Here is a 20,008-nt window from a genome sequence, read left to right as displayed (position 1 = left end):
TGTACTGAAATGCCAGAAGGGATGCCTTTCAGACAGTGTGTCAAACAAAGGCCTTGCCTACCCTTCTAACACAAAAGATTCCATGGCCTTGCTTGAAATTCAGCACGAACCTTTTTGGTAGTATCCTCGTCATTATTTATTCTTCAACTAACGTCACAAACGCGTGTTTCTGGTCATGCTGAGAGCTGGTTAGATTCTGGAGGTTAGTGTGTCCAAATAGGCTGCTGCTTTCTGATATTCCATCAATGGCTAAACCTTTTTTAATGAACTATTTCACTCACTGAAAGATGCTTTGGTGTGTCCTGAGGTTGTGAAAGTGCTGCCTACTCACAGGTATTTATTTTCTAGTCTATTAAATGCTGCAGTTCAATTACTCAAAGCATTCCCATTTGTTTTTTTGTGGAAATACTGCTTGGGATTCCTTTACATCCGTTTGAGTGAGCAGACAGAACAGCTCCCACTAGATGAAAGTCTGAGTGGCGGTTTTGCTTCTGATACTGCGTCGTACAATGCCCCCCACCTCGTGTGCTTGCTATTTTTTCCACAAATGTGATAAACAGTTATGTAGGAAATGGAGTTTAGCATGTGTCAATTATCTGTTGCAACAGGAATAAAATACTTCTCCAAATTGAGCCTGTGAACGTTTAGATACGTTGTGGGCTGCTGTAATCTTGATGTATGGTTCTTGCAAATTGTCAAATTTTAGTGCCTTCCTGTTTTGAGAAAAAAATTGAGACTTTCAAGACATATATTTTGCGTTTAAATAATGCCTTAATAGTGACTGCACTCAATTGTGCAGACCAAAACACTTGGCACCAGACAACGTCCTACAGACTGTGATTGGCCAGTGAATGTTCTTTTTGATTTGAGGTAGTAATGTTGTTCAGGATATCAGGACACCTCTCCTTTTCCTCTTCAAGTCATGATTACGGATATTTTACAGCAATTTAAGTAGGCAGCTATTAGACATTGTTACAGAGCACCAGAAAGGTAGGATTGTGCACTCAATGCATTGTAATATCAACAACTATATGGTGTTTAATGTTGTAAAGTGTCTGAAGGAGTTCCACTGAAGGATAACCAGAAATTGATAGTGAGCCAAAGGAGAGGTTAGGACAGGCTTTAGCGAAAAGGACACATTTTCAGGTCGATTCCAAAAGTGAAGAGGATTAGGGGAGGAATCTGAGCTTCCGGCTAAACATGCACCACCCTCTGAGTGAAGAAGTTGCTCGTTAGATTCTTTTTAAATCTTTCCCCTCTAATTCTGCAATCCCCCACCTCAGGGAAAAGACCTTGTCTATTTACCCTATCCATGCCCCTCATCATTTTATAAATCTCTGAGGTCACCCTTCAGCCTCAGACACTCCAGGGAAAAGAGCCCCAGCCTATTCAGCCTCTCCCTATAACTCAAATCCTCCAACCCTGGCAACATCTTTGTAAATCTTTGCCGAACCCTTTCAAAGTTTCACAACATCCTTCTGATCGGTTGTATAGAATGAGCTGCTAGAGGAAGTAGTGGAGGCAAGTACTATTGCAATGTTTAAAACTCATCTGGGTGGGTGTGGGCCAAGTACTGGCAAATGGGAATAGGTTAGGTTAGGATATCTCATCGGCATGGACGAGTTGGACTGAAGGATCTCTTTTTCTGTGCTGTAAATCTCTGACTCTGTAACAGAAAACATTAGTGTTGGGACAAAGGAGATCATAGCTGCTGAAGACTTCAAATTGGACTAATGTGAAGAATTTGGAGGCTTGTAGGGTTGGAGAAAATTACAGTGATAAGAGATTTGAAATTAACAATAACAATTTTAAATTTGACATTTCTTGACTAGATATCTTGCTAGATTCACTGCTGTGTTTACATTTCAGGATGGAAAACATGGAGGTGTGGGACTGTTTTTGACGTGTTTGGACAACTTGATCCAATTAATAGCACTACTGAGCTTGAGGTCACACCATAGTAAGCGTTCAACGTGCAGTCTAGTTAAACAGCCCGAGCACTACTAAGGTTGTGTTGTATTGTCAAAGGTGGTATCTTTCGAGAATGATGAGACATACCTTTAATTAAGAATGTACTTGTATTGGAGGTGGCACAGCAGAGGTTTAATCAATTGATTCTTGGGGTGACCTATCGGAAAGATGTTGTGAAACTTTGAAAGGGTTCAGAAAAGATTTACAAGGATGTTGCCAGGATTGGAGGGCTTGAGCTATAGGGAGAGGCTGACTAGGCTGGGGCTGTTTTCCCTGGAGAGTCGGAGACTGAGGGGTGACCTTTATAGAGGTTTACAAAATTGAGGGGCATAGATAGGATAAATAGGCAAGTTTTTTTTCCCCTGGGGTCAGGGAGTCCAGAACTAGAGGGCAGACGGGGAGAGGGGAAAGATAGAAAAGGGACCTAAGGGGCAACTTTTTCACGCAGAGGGTGGTATGCGTACGGAATGAGCTGCCAGAGGAAGTGGTGGAGGCTGGTACAAATACAACATTTAAAAGGCATCTGAATGGATATATGAATAGGAAGGGTTTAGAGGAATATGGGCTAAGTGCTGGCAAATGGGAAGAGATTAGTTTAGGATCTCTGGTTGGTATGGATGGTGCTGTCCATCTCTATGACATTATGACAGGGTTGTCCTTTTGAGGGGCTAAGCAAGTTGAATCGAATTTTGAGTTTCGCAGAATGAGGAGTGATATCGTTGAAATATTCAAGATCATGAAGGGGAGCAGTTTCAGGATAAAGGGCTGTTTATTGATGATTGAGGTGAGGAGAAATTCCTTCACTCAGACTGTGAATCTTTGAGATTTTATGCTCCAGAGGATCATGAGTACTCCATTGAATATATTTAAAGTTGAGAGAGACATTTTAGCCTCAGAATTGAGGGATTGGGAAGTGGATGTGAAATTGACCATATTGAATGGCAGCTGAAACTTTATTGCTGGAACAGCACAGCAGGAAGATTCCTGAAGAAGGGCATGTGCCCGAAAAGTCAAATCTTCTGTTCCCTAGATGCTGCCTGACCTGCTGTGCTGTTCCAGCAATAAAGTTTCAGCTTTGATCTCCAGCGTCTGCAGACCTCACTTTCTCCTCCATATTGAATGGCAGTACAGGTTCAGTGGGCTGAATGGTCTCCTGATGTCTCCTCCTTCTAATATCTCTTAGCATTGATTCAGTGGACTGAGAACCCAGTTTTGTAATGTTAAATTTCACCATGGACTTCGTAGACCTGAGCGCAATAAATTTGATTTATTTGTTAAATGAAACCATTTAACAATTAAAAGTTAGAAAAATCTGTTGCATTGTTGTTGAGAACCACCAGCTTTTTCCAATATCCTCCAGGTGATCTGTCTTTACCCAGTCTGTCTACCTGGTATTTCAGAGGATTCACTCCCAATGCCGAAGTGTGTCTGAGATTGAACAGCTGGTCTACTTCCAAGATGAGTGATGTGTATTCACGTGCCTCACTACACGATGTGCCTTTGATCTTGATGACTGTAAATTGATTCACCTCTTTGCCAATTTTTTCATTGCATTTCTTCTGACTAGGCGTGTACAGTACCTACAACCCCGCCCCATTCAATGCTTCTATAACATTGTATTGATATATTTTTTCTGGGCTAATGACCCAGATATATTAGATTTTATTGTCTTGTGTTCTCAAGGACAGAGATGCAGGAGTACAGTGAAAAATGTGCCACGTGACCATTCCTGGGGTCATCTTGGGTAAAAAGGTACATAGGAACATAGATACATAAAAACATAGGTACAAAATCTTAGGTATAAAATAGAAAAATAAAGTTAAAAGTTTAACATTAGAGTCCTCAAGTGCTTAGCCATGGGCCTGGATCCAGGCTGTTCCACCCTGATGCTGAGACCAACACCAGCACGAAGCAGTCAGCCAGCTTTCGCCATACTGTTCCCGCCAAACCACGTTGTCATTCTTTGGCGCCATCTTGCCTGTACCAACGACATTACTGCCACTGGCCACCCTGGGCTGATCTCTGAAATGTTGTCACCGCTGGAGTTGTCAGGGCTCACACTGAGCACTGGCCCCAAACTTTCCTCACTCTGTGAGCGCAGGAACACATACTCTCCTCCATCTACCACCGCTGGGAGCACGAACCTGACTCCCCGTCACTGTCTTGACCAGAATCAGTGGAAAACAACAGGAATAGAGGACGTGTGATTCTGGACACTAGCACAGACGAGTTGGGCTGGATGGCCTGGTTGAATAGATACTAAATATTCATATGAAATGTTAATACTAGATAACAACTGGTATCTGGTCCATTGGATTATGAATGATTGGATACATTGAACATTTATCTATCTCGCTTTCTTTCTAATGTTGTGCATTGGCTACGTTTTACTGTTCAACGGCTTAGGTTAGTTGCCATTTTACTTTGCAGTTGCTTGTCCCCAGTTTTAGATTGGAAATTCCTCATTCCCTGCTGAAACCTTGAGTTGCACTGTAGGGGTGTTTGATAGACAAGAGATAAGTGGCTGTTGGAATGCATTTTGGTGGGACTGGTGCACCAACAAATGGTGAGTAGATGAGAACCCACTACCTGTCACTTTTGGTGTGAATGTGATGCTGCAGTTATGGCGATGGCCTAAGGCAGGATAGCTGGGTGCCAGTGGCCAAAAGGTGAGAGGGGTTGAAGACTGTTATCTGTAGTCCGTGCCTGGCTTTCTGAAGCTACTGACTGCCTGCATTAAGAGAGGAAAGTGGAATGTGCTTTTCCACGGCACTGTACTCTGAGTGAATATGAAAAACACAACAATAGTGATGTAATCCAATGTTTGCTTTACAGATATAGCATGGGCATGATTAACATCACAACTGCAAGGAATACTGAAGGGCAGTTTTAAATGTTGATGCCTATTCATTGCTCATGAATGAATGAATGTGCGCCTATTTTTAATAATTGCCTCATGGTCTGTAACCTAAAGAAAGGCTCTTTTGTAACCATGGAGAATATAATCAGTTACTTGTGCCTATTAGTTGATTCATTGCCTCAGCTTGTTTATATAACCTATTAGTTTAAATATTTGGAACTGGCTCAATTACGTGGTGATGCAGTCTTGGGAAATTGACTTTGCAGTTACCTCATCCAAGTGGTCTTTCTTTATACGCATGCAGTCAGCTGGTGTGTTACTGGTGTCTAATCACTGCATCAAGCAAGGGATTGAACCTAAGGGGCTTCTATTTTGGGGCGGTGTGGGAGGGCGGCATGTGCTTTGAATAAGAATCCTTTTTCAATATAGGGCGAAGGCCTGTCTGAACAGCAAATAAGGACTTAGTGCAGGCTCTTTTTGCTGTTTCCGCAACAGTATGCCATTCATATTGGACTTGGAGACAGATAATGGAGCAGAGGCTTCATTCTGTACTGGTTTGGGCAAAGTTCTGATGTGTGTGCCAGATTGCATCTCCTTTGATATATATTCTTATGTATATATCAGCCATGGCTCAGGTGAGCATATTTGGCGTCTTAATCACAAAAGTTCTGGCTCCAATACTCCCCACAGCAGTATTAAGGGAGCCTTGCAGTGTCAGTGGTGCCATCATTCAGATTAAACAATTAAATACATGCCTTGTCAGCCTGCTGGGGAGGATGTGAAACCTCCTGTGACAGTGTTTTGAAGGAAAATGGGAATTACCCCCAGTGTTATGATATTTACCCTTTAATCAACATCTCAAAAACAGTCTCGTCACTATTGCGTTGCTGTTGTCAGTTTGCTGAATGAACATTGATCACCGTGTTTTCTAGCAATGTCTATACTTTGTTTAGAAAGTACTTGATTGTTTGTTTGTTTGTTTGTTTGTTTATGATGCTCTTTGAGAGGTCTGCTTATAAAAAGCTCTATGTAAATGCAAGTTTGTGTTCTGTGGACAAGGGGAAGTTAGGGTTTTTCAAGCATGCCATTGTTATAGATATTTTTAATCAACCTGATCAGACATGCATGACACAACTCTGCTGCAGGTGCCACTCGACCTCCAGCTTTATAACCTTGAATATAGGAGCAAGGGGAGGCCATCCAGCCTTTACAGCTTGCTGTACCATTCGGTATGATCCTGGCTGATCATCTACCTCAGTACCCCCATTCCAGTTTTCTCACCATAGTCTTTGATCCCTTTAGTCCTAAGAACTGTATCTAACTCCTTCTTGAAAAGATTCAATGGTTTGGCCTTAACAGCTTTCTCTATTAGTGAACTGCACAGGCTCCCGTCTCTCTGCTCATCTAAGTCCTAAATGGCATATCCTGTGTCCTTAGGCTATGACCTTTTGTTTCAGGAACATCCTTCCTGCATTTACCCTGTCTAGTCCTGTTAAAAATGTCGAGGTTTCTGTGAGGACCCCCCCCCCCACCACCAATTCTTTAAACTCCAGTGAAAATAGTCCTAACCAATCCGTTTGTCATGACATGTCAGTCTGGCCATCTCAGGGATCAACACAGAACCCTAATTTCTTTAAAATCAACTTGTTTTGATGTGTTACAACACTTCTGTCTGCCATCATGTACTAAGGTGAGACTTGAACTGAGATGATATGGCCTAGAAGTGGGGATGCTAAAATTTCACCACTAGGTCTTTGCCCAACCATTGTTTAGAAAGTGGAGATTCAACCCTGTTTTCTACTGGTTGGTCACAGCTTTAAGTTGGGCTTACTCCAGACTTCTTTTGTTCTTTTTTGCTTAGCATCTGATCATGCTGATTCAGTATGAAGTACACAAAGGAACATTATACTTCAATCAGGTGGAAATATATCTAATGAAAGTTCCTCGCTGTTTAGCCGTACACTAGATATGACCAATACAATCTCTCTCACGTTTGTTCTCTCAAGCTAACTAACATATAGAATATGTAATTTGAAAAGCAAAGTATTAAACCAAGAGTACAAACAGGAAACCTCATCAATTAAAAATATAAAGGTTTATTTGCAAAAAGTGCTTTATTAGGAGAATAGAATCCCTGAAGTCGTCATAATTCTTGGAACTTGGATCATTTGAAAAGAAATTGTTAGGTAGTTTGAATGTTTGAGTGCCGAACCAATATTCAACAATGTTCTGTCCTTTTGACATCAAGTTGGAACACACCAAGCTTAAATGTTATTGTACTTTCCTCCTGCCACCCACTTCCCGCGCCACACTCTTACTCCATGGCTACACCTTGACCTCTTATCTTCACCTGCCCCAATCCCTTTCCACCCTCCAGGTCTCCTGCATGTCTCTCTGTCTTTTCAGTCCCCCACCTTCCCTCCATCTGTCTTTTTTCATACGAGGGGTTTCTGTTAGTTTCACCATTCCAAAGTCTAGAATTCTCATCTTTGTTATACCCTATTTTATCGAACAACTAATAATTAGTAAATCAAGGAAGTGCAGTGCTTGCCACGCTCAAATGCTTATATACTGGGTCTTTGTCTCCCCACTTTATCAACAAACTCATTAAAAGGTGAATGTTTGCATCCAGACATTATGAATGAACATTAAATCGGTGACTGCTTATCAATTAGCAGTATAATTTAGTTATATCAGGATTCTGGATTCTGAATTAGTCACACTGGTGAGTGGTTATTGTTTTGGATTATAGTGTGGTCAGGGTGACTCCATCTGCTTTAGCCATTCGGTGTGTGTGAAAGCACAGCTTAACTCCTTTAAAACTATTCAATGTGATTTATCTCCCACTATTACTTTAACCTGAATTGAGCTGGAAAGTAGAAATACTCAGTCCTACCACTCAATCCTTCCCCTTTTGCCCTTCCTGGGGACTCACTGCTCTGCCTGTGTTGACGACACTGAACCCCACGGTGTTGACGACACTGAACCCCACGGTGTTGACGACACTGAACCCCACGGTGTTGACGACACTGAACCCCACGGTGTTAACTGGAAGAAGCAGTAGCCTGCCTTCACCACCTGTGCTTCTGACAAAGCTGCTTTCATTCGAGGTGCTCTCAATTTACCAGTGAGCAACTGAAGACGGCTGACAACTGAGTTCTCTGACAACTGTACTTCCAAGGTTTAAATTACCTGCTGTATCTGGAGTTAAATACTGTTGGAAGTGCTGCCTTTTGAATGAGAGACCAGCCAAAGCTAACATCCTTTCAGATGGCTGTAGATGAACCAACAATATTATTTCACATTTGAAGTATAGTTCTCTGTCCCAGCTAATATTGAACCTTCAAATTTTATTATAATTAGCATCGGTAATAAAATCATTACCTGCTCTCTGTGGGATTTTCCTGTGCACACATTACTTAAGTTCCTACATTACAATAGTTCATTACATTACAGTTCAAAAGAAGTTGTGTTTTGCAATCTCCTGAGGTGGCATGAGGCGCTACAAAAATGTAGTTTGCCTGTTAATATACCAATATTGGAGTTCCACAAAATGCTGTCTGTTTAAAGTAACCCAAATGCAGGAGGGAGCTAATGTCTGCCGTTGCTCTTGTTGGCACTCGGCTGTCAACACAAGCCAGGGCTGGAGTAGGTACTCTACAAACAGGAGCAATTGGAACTGACTCCTCCTTAAATTACTGAAGGGAAAGTGTGCTGTGTAATCATCAGACACCAGACCTGCTTATGTGGAACAGGAAATTTATTGCTTTGAGTATGTGGTTTCTGATGTTTATTATCTTCCTGTGTCCTCGGAGCTGCAGCCTCCATTCTCTTTAATTACTCTGGGGCAGGTGACCCCTGTGTAGAGTGCAAACTGGCTTTGTTTGGTTGTGTTGGACGGGCGTTTCCACTTGGCACAGGATTACGTCCCATCTCAGGTTACAATGTTCAACTGTCGCCTTTCAGCCTCCTCCTGATAGCAGTTAGACGGTGCTGAGCTTTTCACTGTGTGCGAGAACAAAGTGAGCAGGTGGTCCTGCATTGTTACACATCTGTTCTATCCAGTGCCACGTGGTACAGCGTCGTGAACCAGCAACCTAAGGGTAAGAGTAATGTTAAACTATTGCCAAATATGTTTTGATTATTTTAAGGGGCATCTTGTTGAAAAGATCATTAGGAATCTCTGGGTTCAGAGCAATGGCTGGAAGGACTTTGCTCTCCTTTTTTGATGTAACCTGACCCCTGGCCCTCCCCATTGGTTGGTCCCTTGTTTTCCCAGCTCTGACCACCTTTCTACATTTGCAGCTTGCTCTGGTCTTAAAGGAAATTAATTTGACAGACGTGTACCTTCGATCCTCAGTTCAAAAGTGTTGTGCCCAGTCTCCTTCAGTCTTGTTGTTTTCGTAAGCTTTTGTTTTTGCTGCTCATTTTCCTCCTCCTCCTTGAAGTGATAGCTTGCTAACAGTCATCTGGCTGCCAAATGTCTTATCCCTCACCTCGACCGCTCGATATTAATGTGCGTACCTCACCAAGAATCTGTTTGTTTCATGTGTGGAAAGTGACAGCTGAGTCCAGCCCTATCCACACAATTGTACTTTTTCTCAGAAGGCATGCTCGAAGCCAGAAAGCACAGCTCAGAGCCAGAAACCTGATTCTCTCCTCAGGACAAGCACCTGAAAACTTGGTCAGAGTTTTAAGGGATGCCTTGAAGGCACGAGAATGAGAATTTTAGGTCAGTGAGCACAGGGGTGGGAGTGAATGGAAAATTAAAAACAGGAAGTGCCGGAGGAGTGCAGCAAGTCTGGCAGCATCTGTGAAGAAGATGCAAATCAGAAGACTCTTATTGAACTCTAAACAACAACCCTGTTTCTCCATCCATAGATGCTGCCAGATGTATTGAGCTTCTCCAGTGCTTTGTTTTCATTACAGATTTCCAACATCCACAGAACTTTGCTCTTATTATGTTAGTGAATGGGACTCTACGAATGAGGACTTTTACATGAGGTGTCAGAAGCTTCGATGAACTTGAGGTCATGGAAGATGGAACGTTGGAACTCAGTCGGAATAGCATTGCTCTTTAATTCTGGAATTACAGGCATGGCCCAGGTTTACAGGGGCAATGACTGAAGATGGCAGACTGGTGGAAGTGAGCAGCCTGTGAGGGGGGCAAAGTATTTGAGGTTGCCTGAAGTCGGTTCACACAGTCTTAAATAGGAATTCACAATCCTTTCAAATCTTCCTAGCAGATCTTGGGATAACACGTATCTGAGAAAATTGAGCAATCCTGCTTTACCCACCACACAATGCAGCCGTGTCAAGTCAGCATTTTTCATAAAGCCATGTCCCATTCCTATCCTTCACTGTAAGGCACAGATCACTTCTGGCATCCCTAACTTTACCTTGTCGGCAAGCAGTAAATGCCGCATAAACCTGGAATTTAGAGCTTCTCTTTGAAAGTGACAGGTATATTAATCTATTCACACTTTTTCTCAGTGGAAGTCTGGTGATTTATTTCATGAGATCTCATCCTGTTGACTATTGACATGAACTGCTTACCAATGGAATTGACAAACTAGTCAGCACAATGCATTGTTTAGGAATGAATATGTGCGGTAAAATTGGACTTCTTGGGATGAAATAAAAGGAAACTGTTTATATCAAATGAGAATTCTGGGCTCCATATTGGAGTTGTTGTGGTTCTGTTTCCCGAGCTGGGAATTTGTGTTGCAGACGTTTCGTCCCCTGTCTCGGTGACATCCTCAGTGCTTGGGAGCCTCCTGTGAAGCGCTTCTGTGATCTTTCCTCCGGCATTTATAGTGGTTTGTCTCTGCCACTTCCAGTTGTCAGGTCCAGCCGTCCACTGCAGTGGCCGGTATATTGGGTCCAGGTCGATCCGTATCCATGAACACCAACTAGTTACGAAATGACACGACCAGCTATCCTTAGTAGTCACACACACAGATGACAAGCAACATGAGTTTGACTGGGACAACACTACTATTACAGAAAACAGCCAGGGAATTCCTAAAGGCACGGCACTCCTCCACAGATTCTGTCAACAAACACATCGACCTGGACCCAATATACCGGCCACTGCAGCGGACAGCTGGAACTGACAACCGGAAGCGGCAGAGACAAATCACTATAAATGCCAGAGGAAACATCACAGAAGCGCTTCACAGGAGACTCCCAAGCACTGAGGATGTCCCCTAGACAGGGGACGAAATGTCTGCAACACAAGTTCCCAGCTCGGCGAACAGAACCACAACAACGAGCACCCGAGCTACAAACTTTCAATATTGGAGTTATTGGTTTGGCTTGATTCATTTCCACCCTACTGTGAAGAGTAGGAAACGAGCCTAGTTTTGTGGAATATGCTGAGGAGAAAGTGAGGTCTGCAGATGCTGGAGATCAGAGATGGAAATGTGTTGCTGGAAAAGCGCAGCAGGTCAGGCAGCATCTAGGGAACAGGAGAATCGACGTTTCGGGCATTCCTGATGAAGGGCTAATGCCCGAAACGTCGCTTCTCCTGTTCCCTAGATGCTGCCTGACCTGCTGCGCTTTTCCAGCAACACATTTCCATCATTGTGGAATATGCTGACCTGATGAGGTTTGGATTGCGAGGTCAGGAAAGCAGGCTTACTTCGTTTCCTCAGATATCTGTTATCTTGAGATCTGTAGGGTGATTTGAAAGAATCACAGCCTGTTTTCCTTCCTTAACACCTTGTGAACTGGCTTCAGGCAACATCAAATAATTTGCATTTATAATATGCCTTTAATGTAGAAACCAAGTCAGTGATGTGGCAGCTATGTTCCAGTGATAATATTCCTATCTCTTTGAGACAAAAGGTTAAGGATTTAAAGTGAACTGTAGAGAGCACATAATGCAGGCAGACACATGTCAGTGCAGTACTGCAGGAGCGCTGCACTGTCACATAGTTGTCATTATTTAAGTAAGAAATCAAACAAAGGCACCTTCTTCCCTCCAGGTGGAACTAAAAGATCCCATGGTAATCCTATTTCCATATGTTATCCATTCTTTCTTTACGCAGTGTGGGATTGGTTATAAACTGCAGGCTGTTCTCTCCATTCTCGCTTTCTGTGTTAGATTCAGAAGTATATATTGGTTTGGCTATTTGGGGTGATATCAGGAAATGGTTCTTCACACTCAAGGTAATAGCAACCACAATAAAGCAATTGAGTCTTAAGTCAAATATCAGAAGGCTTGATTAGATTTTTTTATTGGGCAAAGATATTAACGGTTATTCAACCTTGCTTGGCAAGTGAAGTTACAATACAGTTCAGCTATAGTCTGTCTGAATGATAGAGGCTGTAAATGATTGACTTCTAAATTCCTGTAATAAAGGCAGGTGAGTCCTGGTCATTTATTTCCTCCTCTGTGTACTTTAAGTATGTTGTGTTGTGAAAGCAACCATGATTACAGATCTCAGCGTTAGAAGTATGACAAATTATGATGTTTCTGGGGAGCATGTATAAAGTGAAACAACCTAATAACTGCAAATATCTGTGTGCACCTTGTGAAACTACTGCACTGACAACATCAGGTGTGCACAGATTCCCCCGCCCCCATCCATCCACCCACTATGCTACTGTCTGAAGTTAAAAATCACACAAAACCAGGTTATAGTCCAACAGGTTTAATTGGAAGCACCTAGCTTTCGGAGTGCTCTGAAAGCTAGTGCTTCCAATTAAACCTGTTGGACTATAACCTGGTGTTGTGTGATTTTTCACTTTTGTACATCCCAGTCCAACACCAGCATCTCCAAATCGTGACTACTGTCTGAAGTGCAACATGCTAGTAATTCAAGCAATGGATGTGGTAACTTGCGGGATCACCAACATTAATCACAATAGTTGAGTCCTCTGGCAGATCAGCCATGATCTTATGAAATGGTGGGGCAAGGTTGAGGGGTTGAATAGCCTACTCCTTCTCCGATTTCTTATGATCCAGTTTGCAAACTGGAACATAAAGGGCTTATGTCTTTATTGGGCTTTGGTAACTCTGACAATTGATTGAAATAATTTTGGGTGGTACAGTTGGGGCAGCACAATACGTGCTATTAGCCTAGTGAACCTTTTCTGGATTGTCTGCAATGCCTGGATACTTTTTTTTTCCCTTCGGTAAGGGGCAAAGAATTCTTCACAGTTGTGGTCTGATTAGCGCCTGTGTAGCTTTAGCAAAAGCTTCTGTTGTAATAAAACATAGAACTGCTGATGCTGGAGATCTGAAACATGCAAGAACAGAAATTACTGGAGAAACTCAGTCGGACTGGCAGCATAGAACGTCGTACAGCTCTGCAACAGGCCCTTAGACCATCATGTCTATTCCAACCATGATGCCATTCTAAACTCCTCCTATCTGCCTGCACACAGTCTGTTTCCCCCTATTTCCTATCTCTTCATGTATCTGTATACCTCTTAAATGAATATTCTGTATACCTCCTCAAATGTTGCTGTCATATCTGCTTCTACTAATTCTCCTGGCAGCTCATTCCAGCACCTTTCTGTTTTTAAAAAGAAACGTATCTTGTACATCTCCTTTAAGCTCCAGCCTATGCCCCTAGTATTTGCCATTTCCATCTTGGGAAAAAGACTCTGACTATCCACCCTATCTATGCCTTTCATGATTTTATATACTCCTATTAGGTCACCCCTCAGTGTCTGATTCTCTAGTGAGAGCAATCCAAGTTTGTCCAGCCTTTCCTAGCTAATACACAAACATCCTGGTGAATGTATTATGCTCCCTCTCCAAAGCTGCTTCATCCTGCCTCTAGTGTGACAACCAGAACTGCACACAATACTCCAAATGTTGCTTAACTGAAGGCTTACATGGCTGCAACATGACTTGCCAATATTTATACTGCTTGCCCCAACCGATGAAGGCAAGCATACTGTATGCTGCCGTTACCGTCATATCCAATTATGTTGTCATTTCAATGGAGCTATGGACTTGCACCCCAAGATCCCTCTGTATATCAGTGCTCCTGTATACTTTCCTCTTGCATTTGACCTCCCAAAATGCATCACCTCAGTTGTCTGCATTAAACTCCCATCTGCCTTTTCTCTGTCCCAACTTTCCAATTGATCTGTATCAGCTGTATCCTTTTGACAACCTTTCTCACCGTCCATTGCTCTACCAGTTTTTTCACGTCATAGTCAGAATCATACTGCATGGAAACAGACCCTTCGGTTCAACTGGTCCACACCAACCATATTCCCAAACTAAACTAGTCCCACCTGCCTGTGTTTGGCCTATATCTCCCCAATCCTTTCCCATTCATTGACTAGCCCAAATGTCTTTTAAGTGTAGTAACTGTCCCTGCATCCACCACTTCCTGTGGCAATTCATTCCATTCAGAAACCACTCTAAACAAAAAAAGTTGCCCCTCCAGTCCTTTTTCATCTCACCTGAAACTGATGCTCCCTAGTTTTGAACTCATCCACCTTAGGGAAAAGACTCTTACTATTCACCTTATGCTTTTATAAACCTCTAACGTCACTCCTCAACTTTCTACACTCCAGTGATAAAGATCCCAGCCTATCCAGCCTATTTTTATAACTTAAACTCTCCATTCCCTCTAACATCCTGATAAATCTTTTGTCTGAACCTTCTCTAATAATATCCTTCCTATAGCAGGGCAACCAGAACTGCACACAGTACTCTAGTAGAAGCCTTACCAATGTCTTGTACAACCTCAACATGAAGTCCCAACTCCTATACTCACAGGTCTGATCAAAGAAGGCGAATGCTTTAGTAAAGTTCACGTAGACAACATTCACTGCTGTACCCTTTTAAATCATCTTCATGACTTCCTCTTAAAAACTCAGTCAAGTTTGTGAGACAAGACTTCCCCTGCATGACGCCATGCTGATTTTCTGTAATGTGTACATTCTTTTCCAAATGTGTTTAAATCCTTACCTAATCATCATCTCCAATAATTTCCCTGTCGCTGATATAAGCATCTGTGAAGAGAAGACAGAGTTAACATTTAGAGTTGGTGACCATTCTTCAGAATTGATAACAGCTAGAAAAAGATGGTATTTACATTAATGACAGGAGTGGGGAGGGAGGAGTGAGTGGATAGATGGAGAGGGAGCCCAGAGAGAGAAGGAAGCAGAGACAGGATTGAGATAGCCAGATGGGTGAGAATGGGGCCAATGAGTTGGCTGTGCGGAAAGCAAACCTTGCGATAGGAACTGCGGTCTCGGGTGGAGGCGGCAGTGGCTGGTAATAGACATGGAAGGATGTGTTCAAACTCTAGAATTATTAAACTTGGTATTGAGTCTTGAAGACTGTACTGATCCCAAGTAGAAAATGAGTTCTTCCAGTTTGGGTTGAGTATCACAGGAGTGCTGCAGCAGACCTGAGAGACAAAATGTTGGTGTGGGAGCACAGTGACTTGAAGTGGAAGGCAACTGGAAGCTCAGAGTCATTTTTACAGTCAGAGTAAGTTTTCTCCAAAGCAGTCACCCCAGACTGCATTTCATCTGCCCAGCATGGAGAAGACCACATTGAGAAATGAATGCAGTAGACTAAATTGAGTGAAGTGCATGTAAACATTGCTTCAACTGCAAGGTATGCCTGGGGCCTTGGATAGTGAGGAGGGAGGAGGTAAGTGGGAAAGTTTAGCTGCCTACTTTGATACTCCATTCTGTTTGAAATATTGGTCAATATTCCATTTGCCTGCCCTGTTACTCACTGAACTTGGATACAGGTGGTTTTTCTATAATGCAATGGTTGCATTCTTGTGCAACCCTGTGTAATAGAAAAATTATGCTTTAGAAACCGCACTTAAAAGTGTGGGCAATATAATTGCGTTACGGCCAACATACTTTAAAAGTTTGCATTTTAGAAACAAAATGTCCCCAATCCCGTCTGTTGTCCCATTTCCCCCCTCATTTGAAGCAAAACTCCGAGACAGTAAAGTTTTACCTCCTTCATCTTTATTCCGGACCCTGGAGGGAGAGAGAACGATTGCCCATGTGCACAGAGACACGAGTTCTTGGTCTTCTCTTGAACAGCAGATTCTTAAGGAATTATATAGTCACTTACAGGGAGCAGCATCCAAATTAGGCAACATCTATTTTGGTTAGGTGACCATTACAATCAGTGAGTGTCAGTAGAAGAGATTAAGCCATTTGGTGTTACACAGTGAATGTTCTTCACCTTAACTGGCTTCACATAAGGAATATTTTTCACCTTGTTTAACTGACTTTGTATAATGAATGCTTTTTCACCTGTTCACCCACGACCCTTGCCTCCAGCACCTCATTGTTTACCGCAAGTTCTTATCTGATCCAAGTCATGCTTTTGTTACACAATCCAAAACTTAACTCTTTCCCTACCTGCTCATACCTTATACACTTGCTCACCTCAATCACGTTATAGTAGATTCGCATTAACAAAACACGTGTTATAGTGGAATGACCTGTCCTAGCTTTTTTGTGATTCAAGGATGAGGACTCCCAAATCCCTCAGTCACCTCGCTTTCTGGTAGTTTTCATCTATTTAAATAATATTCAGCATTTTTATTCTTCCTGCCAAAATGCATAACCTCCAATTTCCCCACATTGTATTCCAAGTTTTTGCCTACTTGCTTAACTGTCTATAATTCCTCTACTAATTACTTGTATAATCTTCACCACCTGCCTACCTTTTTTGGTCATCTGCAAACTTGGTTTTAGTAGATTTGCTTTCCTCATCCAAATTATTAATATATATTGTAAGTAATTGTGTCCCCAGCATTGATCCCTGTGACATATCACTAGTTACAAATTACATTCCTGAAAATGCCTGAGGGAAAGTTGTCCCTGCCAACTAGCTGTAAAGAGTGAATACCTGGTTCCAGATATTTAGCTGTTTGGTATTTACAGATCCACTACAAGAAGAGGCTCTGCAAGTACTTTGGTTACCACTGGCCTGGAATCTAGCTCCACACATTGGAGCAGAGTGGAGTGAAGTATTATACGCAGTGTGTCAATGTAACAGTTTCAACGTGAACCTTCAACTTGTTTACCTTTGCGACGGACCACCGGATTAACATCTTTCTACGATTGTTCTAGAGACTCCAGGAGTTAGATATTAATCTCTTGATCAATGCTGAAGAAACTTTGAATAAAAGTTATTGGGGCATGAAAAGAACTTCACTGCTTTTCTTTCCTTGGAATGCGAGAGGCTTCATTACAAAGCTGTGGGTAAGCAAGACTGACAGTTATGGAGATCCCTGGCTTATTAGCTTGTGTTTCCGTCAAGGCTTGGCCATGTCTACAAGTCACAAGACAGATGTGCAGTGAAAGATTCTCAGTTTGCCTGGATGAGTACAGCTCCAGCAACATCAGAAATTATACACTATCCAGGACAAAATATCCACCTGACTGACCTTTGGGGCTCAGTGGTTTCACTGTATACTACCTACAAGATGCAATGTAGTGCTACCTGAAAGTTCCAGTTTCCAAGCCTTGACTTGGACTTGGATAACTGTCCCTCCTACATCTCTCTATAGAATCCTGAATTCCCCTTACTCAAAAGCACTGAAGGGGGCATCTTTGTTGCTTGGTCTGTAACAGTTAAGAGAGGCCATTTTCACAGTATTCATGAAGGAATTGAAAGATTGGTAGCAGCATTATGGTTACTTGGTTTGTTTTACAGCTGGGTGACATGCGTGACTTAGATCTGATATCAGTACTCCAGCCACTGCTTTTAAATAAGACACATATCCCAAAGGGGGAGAAAGGTAGTCCTTGGTGTCACTGAGATTAAAGAACTCAATGTGTAAATATGTCAGTCAAGTGCTCACAGAAGGTAACAGAAACAAATTGAAGTTAGGAAGAGAACGGTTCTGAAGAAGGGTCTCTGGACCCAAAATGTCAAATCTGTTTTGCTCTCCACAAATGCTGTGACAATGGCTGAGTTTTTCCAGCAATTTCAGTTTTCAGATTTTCAGCACCCGTGATTCTTTTTTTGTAAAAACTCCTAGACGGTCAAACAGACTCACAGATGTACAGCATGGAAACAGACCCTTCGGTCCATCTCATCCATGTCGACCAAATATCCTAAATTAATCTAGTCCCATTTGTCAGCACTTGGCCCGTACCCCTCTTAAACCTTTCTTATTTATATACCCATCCAGATACCTTTTAAATGTTGTAATTGAACCAACCTCCATTACTTCCTCTGGTAGCTCATACACGCACCACCCTCTGTGTGAAAAAGTTTCCCCTTGGGTCCCTTTTAAATCTTTTTCCCCTCACTTTAAACCTAGGCCCTCTAGTTCTGGGCTCCCCCACCCCAGGGAAAGACCTTGTCAATTTACCCTATCCATGTCCCTCATGATTTTATAAACTTCTAATAAGATCGCCCTTCAGCCTCTGACGCTCCAGGGAAAACAACCCCAACCTATTCAGCCTCTCCCTATAGCTCAAACCCTCCAACCTTGGAAACATCCTTGTAAATATTTTCTGAACCCTTTGAAGTTTCACAACATCCTCCCAATAGGAGGGAGACCAGAAATGCACAAGTGGCCTAACCAATGTCTGCACAGCTGCAACGTGATGTCCCAACTCTTATACTCCGTGCACTGACCAATAATGGCAAGCCTACAAAACACGACCTTCACTATCTTATCTACCTGTGACTCTACTTTCAAGGAGCTCTGAACTTGCACTCCAAGGTCTCTTTGTTCAGCAACACTCCCTAGGACCTTACCATTCAGTGTATAAGTCCTGCCCTGATTTGTTTTTCCAAAATGCAGCACTTCTGTAAAGTGAAATTCCAAAGTTGCTAGTTGGAACAACCTCTGAAACTTGTTCACTACTTTATTATTCCTGAACTGAGGTCATCGGTTAAATATGTCCCCCGAGTTCCTCTCTGATCATCGTGGAAAAAACTAGCAGCCAGAGTCCATAAACAGAACAGCTTAGAGAACTGGCTCAGTGGGCGATGAGTTGTCTCTGAGAAAAAGTTGTCTTTATGTAGCATTTTTTACAATCTCAGGGTGGCATAAGAGATTCATCCCTCCCATTGACACAACCAGATCATACCTTTTTTCTGTCTCCATCTATCACCACCTCACAGCCTGCCCCCTCTATCCCCTTAGACCCACACCCTGTCTTGAAGAAGGGTTACATCTGAAACGTTGACTTCACCACCTCCTGATGCTGCCTGGCTTGCTGTGTTATTCCAGCCTCCTGCCTGTCTACGAGAGATTTGCAGCCAGTTAATTACTTTTCATAGTACAACAGGTCAGCATTTGCTTAACACGATTCAACAAGCGTCAGTGTGGTATTTTATAATGGTAGATGTGAGCTACCTTTAGCTAGGCCACTGAAAACCCCCATCTGAAAGGGTAATTAGGCCTCAGTTTAATGTCTCTTTCAACAATGCAGCACAATTTCAGTACTACACTGAGTGCGGGCATGATCTATGAACTCAACTCCCTGGTCTGGAACTTGAACCCATGATCTTTGCACTAAGGTGACAGACAGGTTTTCCACGGAACCCAAGCCAACAGTCCGAAAGGGATCGAGAGTTTCTCAGTTGCTGCTCTTAGGCAAGGCCTGTCAGAGATCTGCTCATTCTAATGGTTTGCTTTGAACCCCACTCAGCGCTAACTATACAAACCTCAGGAGCACCTTTGAACCCCGAGCCAATACCGCAAGGGGGGTGGGGGGAGGCATACCAAACAACACCTGACACCAGAGAGCATTGAGCACTTAAAGAAAGGCACATGAATTGGATGGAACAGGGCAATATTCCGAATGCTGATTGTTAGTTATTTAACTTGTACCACATTGAACACTCTGACCTTGAATGTCATGACTGTGTCACCAAAGAGTTTGTATTTCTCATGAGATGTATGTATGACAAAGCCAGTAATTATTTACCATTGAAGGGCTGAAAACCATGACAATCAATGTGATGAAATTTCATAATGGATTTGATATGGCTGAGTGTATTTATGGGCAAGCCAGACCAAGTAAGAATGGCAGGTTTCCTTATGATAGTTGTGATCATATTCCAAACTTATTAATTGAATTTAAATTTTGCCAACTGCAGTGCCTTAGCCTTCGCCTGAGCCTGTAGGTTACTAATCTAGTGGTGTTACCAATATGTCAGTACCTCCCTGTTTTGAGTTAGGTGTAGCCAGATCAGGGTAA

At 42.5% G+C, this 20,008-nt stretch overlaps 1 protein-coding gene across 2 annotated transcripts in view; it reads left to right on the top strand.

The window, feature by feature from the left end:
• Positions 1 to 257: 257 nt before the first annotated feature.
• LOC122563322 (serine/threonine-protein kinase 38) overlaps positions 258 to 20,008 on the top strand; it is a 61,112-nt gene continuing 41,361 nt past the window's right edge. Inside the window, exon 1 of one of the 2 annotated variants that reach the window (XM_043717054.1) lies at positions 258 to 333. The gene's annotated coding sequence lies outside the window, so the exon portion shown is untranslated. Of the gene's footprint in view, positions 334 to 8,810; positions 8,935 to 20,008 lie in introns of those variants that run through there. The other variant, XM_043717053.1, reaches the window with a different exon arrangement.

The sequence above is a fragment of the Chiloscyllium plagiosum genome, chromosome 26, assembly GCF_004010195.1.
Source record: "Chiloscyllium plagiosum isolate BGI_BamShark_2017 chromosome 26, ASM401019v2, whole genome shotgun sequence".
Taxonomy (NCBI): Eukaryota; Metazoa; Chordata; class Chondrichthyes; order Orectolobiformes; family Hemiscylliidae; genus Chiloscyllium; species Chiloscyllium plagiosum.
The sequence above is the reverse complement of the archived record's forward strand: the minus strand, read 5'-3'. Positions and strand labels throughout refer to the sequence as shown.